Raw genomic sequence first — 18422 nt, forward strand, 5'->3', positions numbered from 1 at the left:
AGACGTCACGTATGGCAGATCAATGACCTTCTTCAAGTATTCTTCCCTGACATAATGGCAGTCCATCTCTATATGCTTTGTTCGCTCGTGAAATGTGTGGTTCTTGGCAATGTAGATTGCACTTTTATTGTCACAGCAAAGCTTGGTTGGTTCTTTGACAACTACTCCCATATCTTCCAAGAGGCTTCTAATCCATACTATTTCCATGGTGGTAGATGCCATGGCTCTATATTCGGCTTCAGTGGATGACAGGGAGACCTTTTGTTGTTTTTTGCATCGCCACGAGATCAAGGACTCACCTAAGAAAACACAGAAACCAGTGGTGGAGTGACGGTTACTAGGGTCACCTCCCCAATCTGAGTCAGTATAAGCAAGCAATTTCAATTCAGAGGAAGAGGATAGAAATACTCCCTTATTTACCGTTCCCTTCAAATATCTGATGATGCGGAGCACAACACTCATATGAATGGTTGTAGGAGCATGCTGAAACTGACTGGCGATGTGTATAGCATGAGACAAGTCGGGTCGAGTAATGCTAAGATACATTAAAGACCCTACCAACTGCCTGTAAGGAGTAAGATCAGTTAGAGGCACACCGTCGTCAATCTTCATTTTTGCTCCCACAACTTCAGGAGTTTCGCATACTTTGTCATCAGAAATACCTGACCTATCAATAATCTCGCAGGCAAGTTTAGATTGAGACATAAAATAACCACGTTGCGAATAGGCAACCTCAATTCCAAGAAAATATGTCAGAAAACCTAAGTCTGACATCTCAAATTTTGAAGTCAAGACGGACTTAATACCCTTGACTCCTTGAACATCATCACCTGTTATTAACATGTCATCAACGTAAAGTAATAAAATTACAATCCCTGCATTAGATTTTCTAGTAAACAAAGCAGTGTCAGTATAACATGATGAAAAACCATTTTCCAACATTACACTGGTAAATCTATCATACCAGGCTTTGGGGGCCTGCTTTAAGCCATAGAGAGCCTTACGAAGACGAAGAACTTTATCCTTAGGAATTATCATGCCTGGTGGGGCATCCATATATACTTCTTCGTTAAGATCACCATTTAAAAAAGCATTTTTAACATCACCATTTAAAAATGTTCCAATTTTTAATAGATGCAATAGTAATAAGACACCTAACGGTAACCATCCGAGCTACAGGGGCAAAGGTTTCTTCGTAATCAATTCCATACTCTTGCCCATACCCTTTAGCAACTAATCGAGCTTTATACCTTTCTAAAGAACCATCACTCTTAGTTTTAACTTTAAAGACCCATCGACAGCCTATAGTTTTCTTTCCTATAGGTAGAGTTTGAAAATCCCAAGTTCCTGCCCTTTTAAGAGCGTTAAGTTCACTTTGCATGGCATTTTGCCATTCTATACATTGATTAGCTTCTGCAAAATTTCTTGGTTCGAAATAAGAGTGAATAGCACTAAGACAAGCCCTATATCGGGGTGAAAAAGAATCAAACGATACAAAGCGGGTTGGAGGTCTTCTATTTCTTTCAGATCTTTTATGGTCAAGAGGAGTGAAAAGCTCACTATATTGATCAATAGCACTTCTAAAGGTGTCTTGGTTTCTACGAGAGTAGGTAATAGGCTCACTTGGAACTCTACTTTCTGGATCATTATGTTCACCAATATCTTCATCATTTTCCTTATCATGGTTTAATGATACATCATCATCACTAGATATGTCATCATTACTAGATAATAAGTCAAATAAGAAGGAGTAATCAAAATTTTCTTGTTGAGAAATATTTTTTTCAAAACTACTCTCATTTTCTAAAAAGGTTACATTTCTAGAGACATATAGCTTATCCTCTTGAAGATCGTAACAACGAAACCCTTTTTGAGTTTCGGAATAACCAAGAAAAGCACAAGGGATAGCCTTGGGTGAAAGTTTGTCATTCTTATCCGTAAGTATGAAACATTTACATCCGAAGACCCTTAACCTATTATAATCAGGTTCAAGCTTATGTAAAATCTGAAAAGGAGATATTTTGCCTAATAACCTAGATGGTAGACGATTTATTAAATAAACAGAAGCAAGGGCTGCTTCGGCCCAAAAGTTTTTAGGAATATTTTGAGATATAAGAAGAGTCCTGGTGGTCTCAATAATGTGCCTATGTTTCCTTTCAGCCAACCCATTCTGTTGAGGTGTTTTAGGACAAGACCTTTGGTGAATAATACCGTGATCCTCAAGGTATACCTTAAAGTGATTGGAGAGATATTCTCCCCCAGAGTCACTTCTAAAAATCTTTATGTTGCTATTGAATTGATTCTTAATCATTGAGTGAAAATTTTTAAAACATGAAAACACTTCATGTTTAAACTTAAGAAAATATATCCACGAGTAATGAGAAAAGTCATCCAGAAATATTACATAATAAGAAAAACCTCCTTTTGAAACCACAGGTGCGGGTCCCCAAACATCTGAGTGAACAATTTCGAAAATTTTGGAAGAGAACATAGTTCTTTGCTCAAAAGGTAAGCTGCGCATTTTTCCGAGAATACAGTCATTACAAGAAAAAGAGCTTTTACATAGGTCTTTTGCAAAATGTAAATATGATAACTTGGTGATATTAAGATGACCAAGTCTTTTGTGCCATACATTTATATCTTTATGTCGGGCAACATTAAACAAAACTTTTGGAACTTGAAGAGATTCCATATAGTATAGATCTCCTCTTCTAAAGCCTTCCCCAATCAACTTCCCGGACTGGCGATCCTGTATTAAGCATTTGTCATAAGAGAATTTAATATCACAGCCATGGTCCGTGAGTTGAGAAACAGAGAGGAGGTTTAAGTTAAGTTTAGGTATAAATCTGATTTTTGGAATAGAAAACTCTTGAGTTTCAAAATTACCTATTCCCTTAATTTCAAGAGAGGTTCCATCAGCAGTGGAGACATACGATGGGGAACGATTTTTCAAATAATCGAAAAGTGACAAAAAGTTTGGGGACATATGAAAAGATGCACCAGAGTCCAAAAGCCAAGAGATTTTACCTGGAAGAGAAGACGTGGATACGGCCGCACCGGAGGTAGATCCCTTGAGGAGAGGTTGAAGGGCTTCCACTATTTGATTTATAGAAAGGGTCCCACTTGAAGATGCCTCATCCTTCTGTGGTACCCCAGTAGTAGCCATTAGCTAGAAGTCTCTTCCATTTAGGACATACGGGTTTGATGTGTCCCGGTTCTTTACAAAAATGACAAATAGTTTTGCTATAGTCCCTTCTTCCTCTTTGACCACCATTTTCACCTTGATTTTGGAATTTAAAATGAGGGGGACGATAGGTTTTTACATTGTTTCCGGGTCTTGATACGGCATTGACCTCACTATGTTCTTCAATATTACAAGGGACCGCAAGAACATTTGGTCCTTGTTTACATAAATTCATACGAGTCTCTTCACCACTTAACTTGGTGAGAACATCTTCAAGAGAAGGGGGAGTGAAAGAGGAGAGAAGAGATGACTTTATTTGCTCAAATTCGGGCCTTAGCCCATTTAAGAAGTTGAAGAACCGATCTTCTTCAAGTTGCTTATGACGGAGCTCAATTGCCTCTCCACTCCATTTAGGTTCAAGCATTGCAAGCTCATCCCAAATAGAGGAAAGATCGACAAAGTATTCCCTAATCGTCATTTCACCTTGGGAGAGAGAGATAGCCTTCTTTTGAAGGTAATACTTATGAGAGAGATCCCTTGAGGTGTACATTTTTTCAAGATAATGCCAAGCTTCCGATGCCTTTTTGAATTTAATAATGTTGGCATTAATCTTGGTTTCTACGGATGAGAAAAACCAAGAGAGAATCTTGAAATTCTTCATTTCCCATTCATCGTGTTTTTTGGAGTATTCTTCAAGAGCTTTGGTTCTTTCTTCTCCATCAAGAATCTTGATTTCGCCTTCTTTAACTATGGTAATCTTGGGTTCCGGTTCCGGAATAGTGCCAAGAACATATCCCCATAGGCCTTTCCCTTTTATATGAGCCTCCATATTTCCGGCCCAAACATGATAGTTGGACCCATTTAATTTGAAACCAAGAGCAAAATGGGACTCTTTTTCGCCCATTAAAGAGAAGAGAGATAGAGAAAAAAAGCGTACCAATACAATATTTCCAACACCAAATTTGCACAAGATCCTCCTAAAATATTTGAGAAGAAAGATCCACCACTTCAATCTCTAAGAATCGGAAGGCACGTTTTTCGAGGCACTCGAAAAAAAGGAGAATCCCACGATCTTCAATAATCAACCTTGCTCTGATACCATGTAAAATTGTCTATGAAAAGACAATACACATATGAGCACAAAGAATATGAAAAAAGATGTGCACGAAGGCACTCTCACAACACTTGAACAAATACGCAAAAGCGTAAAAATAATAAACATGCACAATGGCATGTATTTTATAGAAGGAACCGAATGCTTGAGACTCTCAAGCTTAGCAATATACAAGGGGGAACACCCCTATTTATACAAGAAATGGGAGGTGCTTGGGGGCTCCCCAAAGGAGTCGTTGGGGAGCTCCCAACGGTCACAATTGTGACCGTTGGGGGCTCCCCAACGACTCTATTGGGGAGACCCCCAAAGCACCTTTTTTGAAAAAGCAAAAAAGGAAAAATAAAAATAAAAGAAATTAAAAAATAAAGAAAAAGTTACAACATATTCCAAATGGAATATGCGCAAAAGGTAAAAGGACTAAAATACCCTTTTCGGGTAAAAAAGGGGAAAATGTATAAATATATATACTTATATATAGAGATACGTATACATATAACATATGTATACGTATCTCTAGGTATATAAGTATATATATTTATACTTACAATAATGTTTTTGAGTATACATTTTAACAATAAAAACTAACACCAGAATAAAATCATATTAAATATATTATAGAAACAATCAAATAAAGCAAAAAAAGTAAATTATGCAGTATACTAACAAAAGAAGCAAACAATGCATAATTACATACCAAAAGTGTATCCTACATAATGTATATGACGATGAGGTAATGGATCCTAATAATTTTTTGTTTCATCGTCAAATGCATCATAAGAAGGAATATTAGGCTTAGATAAATCCATGTTTGTAATGTTGAAATCATGCTCTCCCTCTAAGTCACACTTGTAACGCCCCAAAAATCTAGGACTTATAACTTTTTACGAAAAATTCGAAAGCTTCAAAATCAATCATTTTTCAAAGCTTTAAAGAAACAGTTCTGCGAAAAATGGTATTTGAAATAGCAAGTCAATAGACTTTGGGTGCATTACAACGCAAACTTTCTTTCGCAAACATATTTGAACTCCGTACATTTAAGAAACCAAATAGATTTTGAAATGCAATTTTTAATAGTTTAAGACTTGTACAAATGAGGAGTTTTCAAGAAAGCCTTTATGCAAATTTACCGAACCGTCTTAAGGAGTGAAATGTTAGGGAAAGAGTCTCATTTTGATTTCATCACGCTATCGTGTCATCACAGTCCGTACAGATTCAATCATCACCTGTGCCCATAAAATGAGTCAGTTTTACAAAAAACTGGTAGGTGCACAAGTGAGACAATATGGAACTGAAATAAGCAAGCTTAACAAGCAATACACTATAACTAACATGATTAGATAATTTACTTCAAGAAAGTAAGCTATCTCTAGCATGAATAATTGATTATGCGAGCAAATAAGCTATTAACCAACATAAGGTAAGTAGTTCATCTATCATAAGATATAAACATTTTCTCGACAACAGTTATATTAATCACAAGATGTAAGCAACTTACAAGACAAACAGTTACATTAGTCATAAGATGTGAACAGTTTGTAAATTACGGGTTGTAAGCAATTACACAACAAACAATTACATTAGTCATAAGAGATTCGAACCAACAAGTGTTGCAAACAAGATATTTATTGTTTCGATATTAGCTGGCCTTGCGGGTACGCACAAGGCACGACACATAGAAACAACTGAGACTAAATTCGGGGGTCTATTATGCTATGTATTTTCATTACCCCGAATAGTTAGTTAAGTCCGCTTTTAAGGGGACGACTGGTGACCGAGAGAGAATTCTTTGAAGGCATTCGTAAACAACGAATGCATCCTACTTCTGCAAAAGTCTATGGGATCTACCACCTAGGATAATTTTTTGTAGTCCAGTCCCCTAACTCCGATGACAGGGGACGCCGAGTCATTTGCCCGAGGGGTGATTGTTAACAACCTGTCCATCGGAGTTTTGTACAAATCCATCCTCGATGAAAACAGCTGGTCGAATGGGTACGTCAGGTGTTACTTAACTGAAGACCCATTCTATATGCTCTGGTCTTTCGACCCACTCGAGCATCTTGCCTGTGAAGGTGAAAATATCACCATTAGGTGACTTTAATGCGTCATTTCACGTTCGAGTTTACCACACACCTCTCATCCTACTCACCGCAGTACACAGCGTACCTATTCAAAAGTACAACCACGATGAGAGGGTCAACTTATTGTGAGGGTGAAAACATCACCATTGTGTGATTTCAAACATGTGCCATTGCACGTTTGAGGTAAATATAGATCTTTTATCTTACTCACCGTAGTACGCAATGTACCTATTTAAAAGTACAACCATGATGAGAGGGGTCAACTTATTGTGAAGGTGAAAACATCACCATTATGTTATTTCAAACATGTGCCATTGTATGTTCAAGGTAAACATAGACCTCTCATCCTACTTATCGCAGTTCGCAACGTACCTGTTCAAAAGTACAACTACGATAAGAGGAGTATGGATTTCTCAAAAGAAATCCCCACAGTACATGGTGTAATCATTAGAGCTTAAACTTGACATGTTCTGGTCCTTTAGACTGACACGAGCCTCTTGCCTGTATAGGCGATCAACATTACATGGTTACAATAATGTGCCAACGCACGTATCGAGGTGACCACAGACCTCTCACCTTACTTATTGTAGTCCAAACATATCGTACATGTCTAAAAGTATGACTATGAAGAGAGGGGTAAGAGTTTCTCCTAAAGAAACCCAACAACAAAGTTTTGCAAAAAAAAATAAATGGTGCAAAAAGTATCTAGCTTGACACGGTCCTATCTTTTAATCATTTGAAATAACATTGCAACATACATGATCGCCACAGATCTTTCATCCAATATATCGCAGCATCAGCATGATGTGCATATCTTGTGATACTAGTAATGGTACAGGTTTCTCAGCAGAAACCCCGCCAATACACATGCTCGTGCCCTTAAACGGGGTTATCCGAGCTGTATCGAAAACGCAAACAGAAGTAGCAAAAACACTACTCCCAAATACGTCGATTTGGGAGACTTGGATGTTATTTCTCAAAAAGGGCTCTCAAACTTTACTTTGCAAAACTGTATATTTGGTAAGCTGGACTCACAAATAAAAATCCTTTTATTAAGAATTTTAGCGCTCACGCGCAAACCCACATCTTTTGAAAAAGAGCATAATTAGAATATGTTGAACCACACATCTTATTTTGAACATGATTTATCTTTCAAACCGTGAGTACAACACTGTGCAACTCGAACGAGGCGAGATCATCACATATCTCTCATTCGTTTATCACAGTATCCGTATGTTGCGCATACCTCACGATACTGGTCTCGATAAACGGGGATAAGGGTTTTCCAAAAGAACCACCCCAAAACACAAGTTCGTGCCCCTCATCAGGGTCATCCGAGTAGTATCGAACACACAAATAGAAGTGGTAAAGCATATCTCCCAAATACTTCGATTCGGGAGACTGGGATGCAATCGTGCAATAACGACTTTCAAAACCTGCTTAACAAGACCACACATTTGGAAACACAGATTCTATTTAGGAATTTCTTTTTGAAAACAAAAATGCATGAGTGTGACTTGTGTCATTTCAAAACAAATAAGCGATACAGGATACACTCCAGACTATACTTACACAAATGTAAGTCAACAAGGAAATGCGAGCCCGTGCACAAAGCAGTGCGACGGTAAGGTGCAAGCAGATCCTCAAAGGGTGAAAATGCGCATTGGGCACAGGAGTGCGTAAGCAGTGCATGAGGTACGAAACCATACCTTGGCCAAATAGACATAACAGGAATTAAAAGCGTAAGCAAAGCTCGAGGTACAGAACTGTACCTCAGCTTAAATAAATGCGTAAAGCAATGCACAAGGTACGAAACTGTACCTCGGCTAAATAAAGGCGTAAGCAGGTAAATGCAGAAGAGCAAATTGCCTGTGCACTAAAGCACAATGGCGAAAGCAAATGACTTTAAGTGATGCTTGATCTGCGAAAGCATGTATCAAGCTAAATAGATGTGTAAAGCAAATAAGCCTATGTACTAAAGCGTGGCAGCGAAAGCAAATGACAGTAAGTGATGCTTGATCCACGAAACTGCGTATCAAGCTAAATAGATGCGTAAAGCAAATAAGCTTGTGCACTAAAGCGCAACGGCGAAAGTAAATAACAGGAAACAATATTTGCTACGCGAAACTGCGTATCAAACTAAATAAATTGCTTAAGAAAATAGACACAAAAAGTAAATAGCCTGTGCACTGTAGCACAACGGCCAAAAGTAAATGACAGAAAGTAAAAAAAAAGAACAAGGATTGCAAAACCATAGTTACCGAAAGCTTCTTAGGTAGGTAGGTGGGAAGCTCCCTTTCCGAAAACTCGCTTCGGAAGCACGATACTCGCTTCCAAAACTTCATGGGAAGCTCGATTCCCCCACGCTTCTATGCTTCTCATACACATGGTCTATGCATACTATATACTTTTCTTACGTTTCTTTTCATCTTTTTCATGTATTTTCTATTTAACTCTTTTACAGAAAAATCATGAAATATAAGAATGATCAATTTTATTTTATTTTTTATTTGTTTCTTGTTTGATTCCATATTGCTTCATTTTTTATTTACATTTCACTTTTAAATTGAAACTTCACTTCCCGCTTCATATAAATTTTAAAATGCCTTGCTTTCGCTTCCCGTATCGTTTCCCGCTTCCTAGTTTGACAACCTTGTGCAAAACTGCGTCCTTGAGTTAAAAAACGTAAATATATATATATATATATGTTTTAATTCACTTTTTAAATAATTTAACTTAGTTCAGTTCGTCCAAAATCCATTACACAACTTTTCCCTAGGGGGTTTCGGGGTTGCGCTTGCATTCATGGGTAAGTAACGAAGGACTCGGGCCGCGGGGCGCGAGTGGGATCCGTCGTGTGAGCTGCAAAAGGCAAAAAGTGATTACTTTAAAATAGAAAGACACGTCGACCCGCATTAGGGGTCAATCAAAAGAATAGAATGAAGGGGAGGCAGGGGGCACAACCCTTATCAGCCCGTCATGAAAAAGGAAAGGACAGGGGCACAACCCTTGCTTGCCGATCAACAGAGAAAAGGGGCAGGGGGCGCAGCCCTTGCTCGTCGCTCAGACAGAAGGGAGACTACTGGGACGTAGCCTCTGCCCGTTTGTCAGCAAAGAGGGGGCGGCAGGGGCGGCGCCCCTGCCTACTAACCAGAAAGGAAGGCAACGACAGGGGCATCACCTTGTTAAAATGTAATATATATATAATAATAGTAATATTATATTTTATTTTTTTCTTTTAATTTTTTTGTACAATAAATATTATCTAGTTCGTATCGAACTAGATAATAACTAGTTTGGTTAAGTTCCACTTGGAACTTAACCAAAAAGCTAGTCGTTGGAACTAGTCCAACGACTAGAAGGGAGAGCTCCTTATGAGCTCTCCCAATAGCTCTTGTATAAATAGGGGTACAACCCCTCTTGTAAACTCACTTCTTGTAATGCTTTTCAAACATTTTTTTACATACATAAAAATTATTTATTTATGTGTGTGTTGTTCCTATTTTACCCTTTTTAAGGGCTTTGCTTAAAGTGTCTTTTAGACACTTTTTTTGAGTGTTTCAAGGGCGTTCGTGGAAGACCACCATTTCATTACACACCCCTACTTGTCGGCTAGCTGGAAAAAGAGAAAGAGAAGGGAAGGGGATTATGCCCCTTCCTGCACCCTGATGGTCAACAAGGAAGGGGCGCAGCCCCTTCCTATCACAAACGCACAGAGGGAAGGGTCACAACCCCTTCCTCGATAACTGAGGGCAAAGGGAGCAAGGAGGGGATCAATTCCTCCCCTGCGAAAACAGGGAAGCAGGGAGGGGCTTGGCCCTCCCCTGAAATCAGAGGGAGCAGGGAGGGGGCTCAGCCCCTCCCTTGCTAACCTAACAAGAGAGAGAGAGAAAGCGAGGGGCTGAAAGAGAAGGAGAGACTAAGAGAGAGGTGTGAGGGGTTCACCTAAGAGGAGGTCGGAAGGGGGGGCTGTCGGGGAAGGTGGGTGTCCGGCAAGCGAGGTGCATAGAGGGGGAAAACGAGCAAGAGGACAGAGAGAGGCAGTCAGGATCGCTTGGGGAGAGAATGAGAGAGACATGAGGTGAGAGGTGCTCGTCGGTCTGAGCCTGCCAACCCAACAATAGATAGAGAGAAAGCGAGGGGCTGAAAGAGAAGGAGAGACTGAGAGAGAGGTGTGAGGGGTTCACCTGAGAGGAGGTCAGAAGGGGGGGGGGTGTCGCCATGGAGAAGGGCGGTCACCGGTGTGGGGTTGCCGGGGAAGGTGGGTGTCCGGCCGACGAGGTGCGCAGAGGGGGGAAACGAGCGGGAGGACAGAGAGTGGCAGTCGGGGTTGCTCGGGGAGAGAATGAGAGAGACGGGAGGTGAGAGGTGCTCGCCAGACTGAGCTTGCCAGCGAGATGGGGTTCCGACGAGGGCTCGAGAGAAAAGAGGGAGGCAGAGAGGGTTTCTCGAGTGAGAAACCCTTGGCCCTCTGTGCCTTTTTAAAGGTACAGGGGGTGTTTTAATAGGGTTTGGATCAGTGTCGGATCCGGATCCGACCCGGGTCTATTTTTTTTTGCAAAAACATGGGGTTTACAACACTCTTTTGGGTTTACTTCTCAAAATTTGGATGATCCTTGTCTACATTACAAACCTAATTTGAAAATGTTAAATACAAGTATATTTAAATAAAAAAACTAAGAAATAGTCAAATAACTAAGAGAGCAAATAGTACCTGTATTCATCACTGGTTCACGAAAGTAGTCGAAGATTAGAATGAATATATACTAAATCTTCTGCATGCTTGCTGATGAATTTGTTTCTCTTCATGTTGTGGATTTGAGAATATGTGCTCTAATTTCTTTCACAACAGAATGAACTAGCAGGTTGAGATAACAATCTCTATGCAAAACGTTGGAAAATAGGCATTTCTGATCCAAATGTTGACCACCATGTGATAGGATTTATATTCTTCTTCTCTCTCACTAGTAATGTTTATCCATATAATATCGAAGATGCAAAAATTTCAAACTCTTGTGTGACTTGATTTAGAATATATGGTTTTGGATAAAGTCTTGTCATACACATATTTCTATACCTTGATAGCTCTGGGCCTAAATTTGGAGGGACACAACCAATACCACCTTTTTGATACTTTTTTTCTTAATATTTTGGATTAAGAGAATGTGTCATGCAATGCAAATGAGTGTTACTCTTATCCCATCTTCTGACTAAAATTGAATGAATATGGTTAAAAATGTCTGAATCATCCAATGCAGGATTTTTTTTCTTCATGCTTGAAAACTACAACTTGTATTTCATAAACTTTGTGAAGCATGGGCTCATCCTTATAAACTTCTCTCAATATTTTCTAAATAGGTTACGTAAATTGAAAGAAGTATATAACTATGTCCCAAAACTCATCGAAATGAATTTCTTAATTTCTTGAGCCTTGACATCATCATCAACAGCATGATAGAATGTCCAATTCTCATGAGTCACCATGCTAACCAAAGCATTCTTCACTTCTTTAATCCTCTTTACCATCACAATGATCGACGCAAAACGTGTTTCAGTAACCTTCAACAATTTTAGGTCAGAATGCCTATTAAATATAATGGTGGTTGACAACAAAATTTTTAATGCTTTTGACATTTTTTTTCTAATTTCTCAATCCATGAACATAAAGCATATGCTGGTGAATTTTCTTCTTCTTTGGGGTTACAAATGCTCTTGAGGGCTAGATTCAAGCTGTGTGCTACACAGGGAGTCCAAAAGATATGAGGATACTCACTCTTCAAACTCAGTGTTGTACTTTTACAAACTGGAGCATTGTCTGTGATGATTTGTACTACTTTCTGATCACCCACTTCTTTTATTACTTTTATGAACAACCCTTTCAAATACTCAATATTTTTATATTCCCCATATGCATCAACTGCTTTTAAGAATACTGAGCCACTAAGCGAAGAAACAATGAAATTAATTAGTGGATGCCTTTGAATATCTGTCTACCCATAAAAAACAATGGAAACTCCATTTTGTTCCCGTGAATATTTTTTAATCTCTAGCAATCTCTCAACATTTACTCTCTCTTCTGCAAGAAGTGTGGTTCATAGTTTTTTTTAGCTTGGAGGTATATAGCCACTCAAATTACAATTTGCCAAAGAAGTAACTAAATCCTTCCAATAAAGATTTCTAGCTGCATTAAATGAGAGTAAGATTGAATAAAAATACCTACCTATTTTTCTATTAATCTTTTCCCTTTCATATGTATTGAATGATGCTTGTATTGTTCATCTTTCTCTTACATCCACTTTTCTTTTCTTTTTAGCATCTTCTTGGTGGCTTAAAAATAGTACACTAATTGCACAAGAATCACTCATTGTCTTCCTCTTCTCATATTCATCTTGTATTTTTTTTGTATTGTCTTTGCATTGCCTCATCAATTCTTTTGCATCCTGAAATGCTATGTCTTGGTATCTTCAACAAATGAGCCTTAACTCTTGTATAAGACTCAGTAAAATCTCTTTCACAGAGCTTGCATCAAAATCTCTTGTTACCTCCACCTCTTCCAGTTTTTGCAAGCTTATCTACATGTACTCATAGTGGCCCCCATCATCACATGTTGTAGCTAAAGAACTTGAACCAACACTCCCACTACAAAAGCAGCAGAACTCACGTATGGGGACGAAGATGAAACAAGTCCTTTTCCTTTATCCGTCAATTTTGTCCTGAAAATAAAAAAAATATTATATTAAAATCAATTATGTACAGAACACAATTAAGATTGAAAATATTGAGTGCAAGGTCAATAACATATACAATAGTAGACTCGTAGTAGTACCATGTGTATAAATGAATACTGAAAGGTATGAGAAAAACATATAACAATAACATTAATGCAACTTGATTTATCTAAGTATTTAACTAGTAAGTTAGTAACAAAATTTTAACAAATTTTAGGCAGTAGGCTAATATGTTACTAAAATTTTAACTAGTAACAATAACAAATGTTAAAAATATCTAAGTATTTAACAATAACAATAGAATAGCGGACTAGTACAACAAACAACAACAACAACAACAACTACGCCTTCATCCCAAAACAATTGGGGTCAGCGATATGAACCAAAAAAGAAATTCATTTTGGGTCTTCCACATGAATCCTTTTCCTCCAATCATTTCTATCCAACGCCATGTCCTCGGTGAGGTTCAAAGCATTCATATCCTTTCCTATCATCTCCATCCAAGTCTTCCTAGGCCTACCCCGACCTCTTTTAACTAATATATTTTCCCATTTCTCCAACCTTCTAACTGGAGCATCATTAGGCCTTCGCCGAATATGTCCAAACCACCGTAAACGATTCTCTCGCATCTTATTTTCAATGGGTGCAACACCTACTTTCTTACGTATCTCTTCGTTCCGAATCTTATCTTTTATTGTATTTCCACACATCCATCTAAGCATCCGCATCTCAGCTACACTCATTTTTTGAATATGATGTCTCTTGGCAGCCCAACATTCCGTACCATATAGTAAAGCGGGTCTAATAGTCGTCCTATAAAACTTTCCCTTCAACCGCAATGGCATTCTACGATCGCACAGCACTCCAGTAGCACTTTTCCATTTCATCCACCCAACCTTTATCCTATGATTTACATCTCCATCAATTTCTCCATACTTTTGAATGATGGATCCCAAATATTTGAAATAATCATTCACCGGTATATCTTGCTCACCAAGTTTCACTACACTCCCATCACTACTTCGTTGCTTACTAAACCGACATTCCATATATTCAGTCTTACTCTTACTCAACTTAAAACCTCTAGCTTCCAATGTCTGTCTCCATAATTCTAACTTAGCATTAACCCCAGCTCTAGACTCATCAATCAAAACAATATCATCAGCAAACAACATACACCACGGTACATTTTCTTGAATTGATCTCGTAAGCTCATCCATCACTATCGCAAATAGGAAAGGGCTTAAAGCAGATCCTTGATGTAACCCAACCGTTATCGGAAAATTGGTTGTCACCCCTCCACAAGTGCGGACATTGGTTACTACTCCTTCATACATATCTTTAATTATACTAATGTACTTGAGAGAAACACCTTTCTTCATCATTGTCCACCAGAGAACGTCCCTAGGTACTCTATCGTATGCCTTCTCTAAATCAATAAAAACCATATGCAAATCTTTGTTCCTCTCTCTATATCTTTCAATAAGTTGTCTAAGAAGATGTATAGCTTCCATAGTTGATCTACCAGGCATAAAACCAAATTGATTCTCCGATATCATGACAACCTTCCTCAACCTAGACTCAATCACCCTCTCCCAAAGTTTCATAGTATGACTCATGAGTTTTATACCACGATAGTTTGTGCAATCTTGTATATCACCCTTATTCTTATATAAAGGCACCAAAGTACTCTTCCTCCACTCATTAGGCATCTTATTTGTTCGCCAAATCAAGTTAAAAAGATTTGTCAACCATTCTAAACCTTTCTCTCCCAAGCATTTCCAAGCCTCGATAGGTATACCATCTGGGCCAACTGCCCTTCTTGATTTCATTTTCTTCAAAGCCTCTGCAATTTCTTTCTTTTGAATCTTGCGCATGAAGTCACGATTTATCTCATGAAAAGGAATGGAGAAGTCTCCAAGATCTTGAGCATGACTATCATTAAATAGCTTATCAAAATAATCTTTCCATCTCTCCTTAATCTCCTCATCTTTGACTAAAACCCTTTGTGTTTCATCTAGTAGTAAGTTAATAATAAAAATATGAGCATTCAACCAAATTTTAAGTAACAAAATCAGTAATAACAATCAAATTACCTGAACATCAAGTCATCAACAATTAATACACATTACAAGCAACCATATGTCACAGGAAAAACTCGGTCCGACTTGGCTGGGCTTGTGAAAACTCAATTCGGCCAGCACGACGGAAGGTTAAGGGGCAGAGCGATCGACTACTGAGCTTTTCAGACTGATGCAAGGGTGGGCGTATAGAGGAAGGGATGGGAGATGTTTAAAGGAAGAGAAGATTGCATATTTTCTCTACCTCTACTATAAAGATAAAGTCCTTTTTAATATGTTTTGCAAAATGGCTGCTTAAGCAACAAATTTTTTTTAACAGGCCCCATAAGGGTCATACGGCCAACTACCGACATTTTTTAACAGATTGAGTTGAGAGAGAGAGGCACACAGTATGAAAATGAGGAAAAAAAATAGAGGGAAAGAGAGAGAGAGAGAGAGAGAGAGAGAGAGAGAGTACGTACCTTGGAGATGGAGACGTCGCGCTCGCCGGACGGTAGTAGCTGGTAGGCGTCGCCAGCATCAGGGTGTCGCAGCTCAGCGACGTCGGTGTCTCGCAGCTCAACAGAGGAGAGGGCAAAACTATTTTGCCATAATCCTCATGCCCATTTCATTGGGTGATTTTTTTTTAAGTCCAAAAGTTGGACATATGACCCCGGGTGCGTTGACCGCACCCAGGGTCGAGTTGACTGCACTGGGTGCTGCACCCGCACGTGCACCTAGTCGTGTCGGGTCGTATCGATGCGGGTGCGGCACCTGGTTGGCCAAATCCCTGTGACATAGCACTGTGTATGTGTGTGCATTTATGTATTTATATATAATATAGATTAAATCAGACTTGGTTAGGGTTAACTGAATCTACTTTTGGATAGAAATGAACCTCAGTGTGGTTGACTTCACCTGAAACAAAGGAAGTCGTGTCCAAGTGTCACACCTGCACCGTGTTACATAGGTGGATTGGTGAAGTATGGGGAAAGAAGGAATACAAACTGTTTTCGTAAAACTTGATGGGACAAACTATGTTTATTGGGTAGACTTTATGATTGCAATAATAGTAGGAAACCATTGATGATTTTTACCGAGCCATGGAGGAATGGATTGTGATAATGCAAGAATCAAGGCTTGGATACTAGGTTCAGTAGAAAAGATGATAGATATGAACGTTTCTAAATTTCAGGAGGCTAAAAAAGCTTGGGCATATCTCAAACAAGTTTAAAAGCAAGAGAATTGGACTAGACAATATCATTTCACTCAAGAATTAAGCGGTATGCGTCAAGGAAACAAGTCGATTGAAGAATTTTATTCAGATATGTAAAGAATTTGGGATGCACTTGCACTCATGGAAAACAAATTGTGAGAAATGTGCAAAGTGTGAGAAGTGCATTGGATGTCAAACTTGTCTGGGGATTCTTGATCAGCACAAGAAAACAGATAGGGTTATTGAGTTTTTTATGATACTTAGACCAGAGTTTGATGGAGTAAGAGTGTCGTACTGCATCGTTCACTCTTACCCTCTGTCACTAATGTTGTAGCAGAGTTAATTGTAGAAGAGACCAAGATAAGGTCTCTTGGAACTTGTTCATCCAGTGACAGTGTTATGGCAGTCCCTCGATAGTTGGATAGCAAATTTGATGGTAGAAATGGTGGACGAGTTGGAGGAAGAGGTGACTTTAGCTCTGTTCAATGTCACTGCTGTAAGAACTTTGGGCACATGAAAAACTCTTGCCTGACTCTCAGAAAATAGAAGAGTGACATTTATTTAGCGTCTTTTGATGGTGAGGGCACTAAGCTCACGGATGATCACACTGGTATTGGTGCTCGGTCTTTTAGTTTGCCAGTTGAAAGAGCCTCAGAACCCTCAGGTAGTGGTCAGCTTCAGTTGTTGGAGAAGATGCAACAACAGATACAACAACAAATCCAACAGTTGCAACTCTTTGCTCAATTAGATGTAGTTTCTCATTTTGCTACTCCTGCTTCGTCCTCTGGTACTGCATTTTTTCTACCATTACTTCTTTGATGCTAATAATAGGCACCTACTCTCCACTCATATATATATATATATATATATATATATATATATATATATATATATATATATATATATATATATATATATATATATATATATATATTATCAGCTATTTCAAGGTAGCTGATAATATCTTAATATTTTCAATATATCAGCAAATTATCTCGCTATAATATCGTGATATTATCGCTACAGAAAACTGTCTGTTTTCAGATTTTGTTTTTAAAAAGAGCCCTAAATTTATTACAAATAAAAATTTGGAAAAATCACTATATTGAAAAAAAAAGCGACCTTGCCCTCAAAATTTGGTTTGATTTGGTTAAAAAACCAAATCAAATCGATGAGCTTTTCACATTTTGTGATTTTTTCTCAAAAGATCTTGTTTTCAAAAATTTGGTCTTTATCTTAGTTTTCTTTCATTTTTCTATCTTCTGTACTTTTACTTATTTTTTATAATTTTTCTTTAATTTTTTATATATTGCCAAGATATTCCTGAGATTTATCAACTTTTGAAACTCTCTCCGATAAATTACCTTTAACGATACAGGTGGTGACTATGATATATATAAAATGAAATTTTGGTACATTGTCCTCTATTGTTGAAGCTCTTAAAAAACCTGCCTACATGTTATGGTCACATGACCCAAAATTCAATTTCTACTAACAATGTCTGATGGCCATATCTTCAAGGTTTGATTGAAAAAATAACTTAAAATTTATTAAAAATTATGTCCTCTGCTAGAGGGGTGTAGGTGCGCCCTAGTATTACTATTTATATGTACGTTTATATGTATGTATTCTGTCCCTGTTTGGATCATGGCATTTCATTTGTCAGGAGCCTTGTGACATTTTTTACCTTTGTTTTAATGAACTTTGTGATCATTTAAGTTTAGCTAAAATTCTTCTCCTGTCCTTTAATGTCCATGCTGCTGTTTGATAATGGTTGTTTATGCAAATGCAAATAGGATTTGCAGACAAGTTTGTTTCTGAAGACAAAAGCCATGTGAAAATGATTCCAACGCTTCATCTTTTCTCTTCTACTATACAGCCTACATATAGAAAACACTCATGTTACAGGGGCAGATTTCCCCCATACATGATTGTCAGGATGGTAGTTTCCAATTGAAAGACATTCATAAGCACTACTTGAAAGTTGAAAGGTAGACCATATGATGATACTCTTTGTTATGGCATGATTAACTAACTTATAC

General features: G+C 38.2%; 1 protein-coding gene across 3 annotated transcripts in view; it reads left to right on the forward strand.

Moving 5' to 3' along the window:
- Positions 1-18422, forward strand: part of LOC149811700 (spermidine copper dependent amine oxidase 1-like) — a 44448-nt gene that overhangs the window by 20775 nt on the left and 5251 nt on the right. The window lies entirely within an intron of this gene.

Source organism: Nuphar pumila, chromosome 17 (genome assembly GCF_984573655.1).
Source record: "Nuphar pumila chromosome 17, dmNupPumi1.hap1.1, whole genome shotgun sequence".
Taxonomy (NCBI): Eukaryota; Viridiplantae; Streptophyta; class Magnoliopsida; order Nymphaeales; family Nymphaeaceae; genus Nuphar; species Nuphar pumila.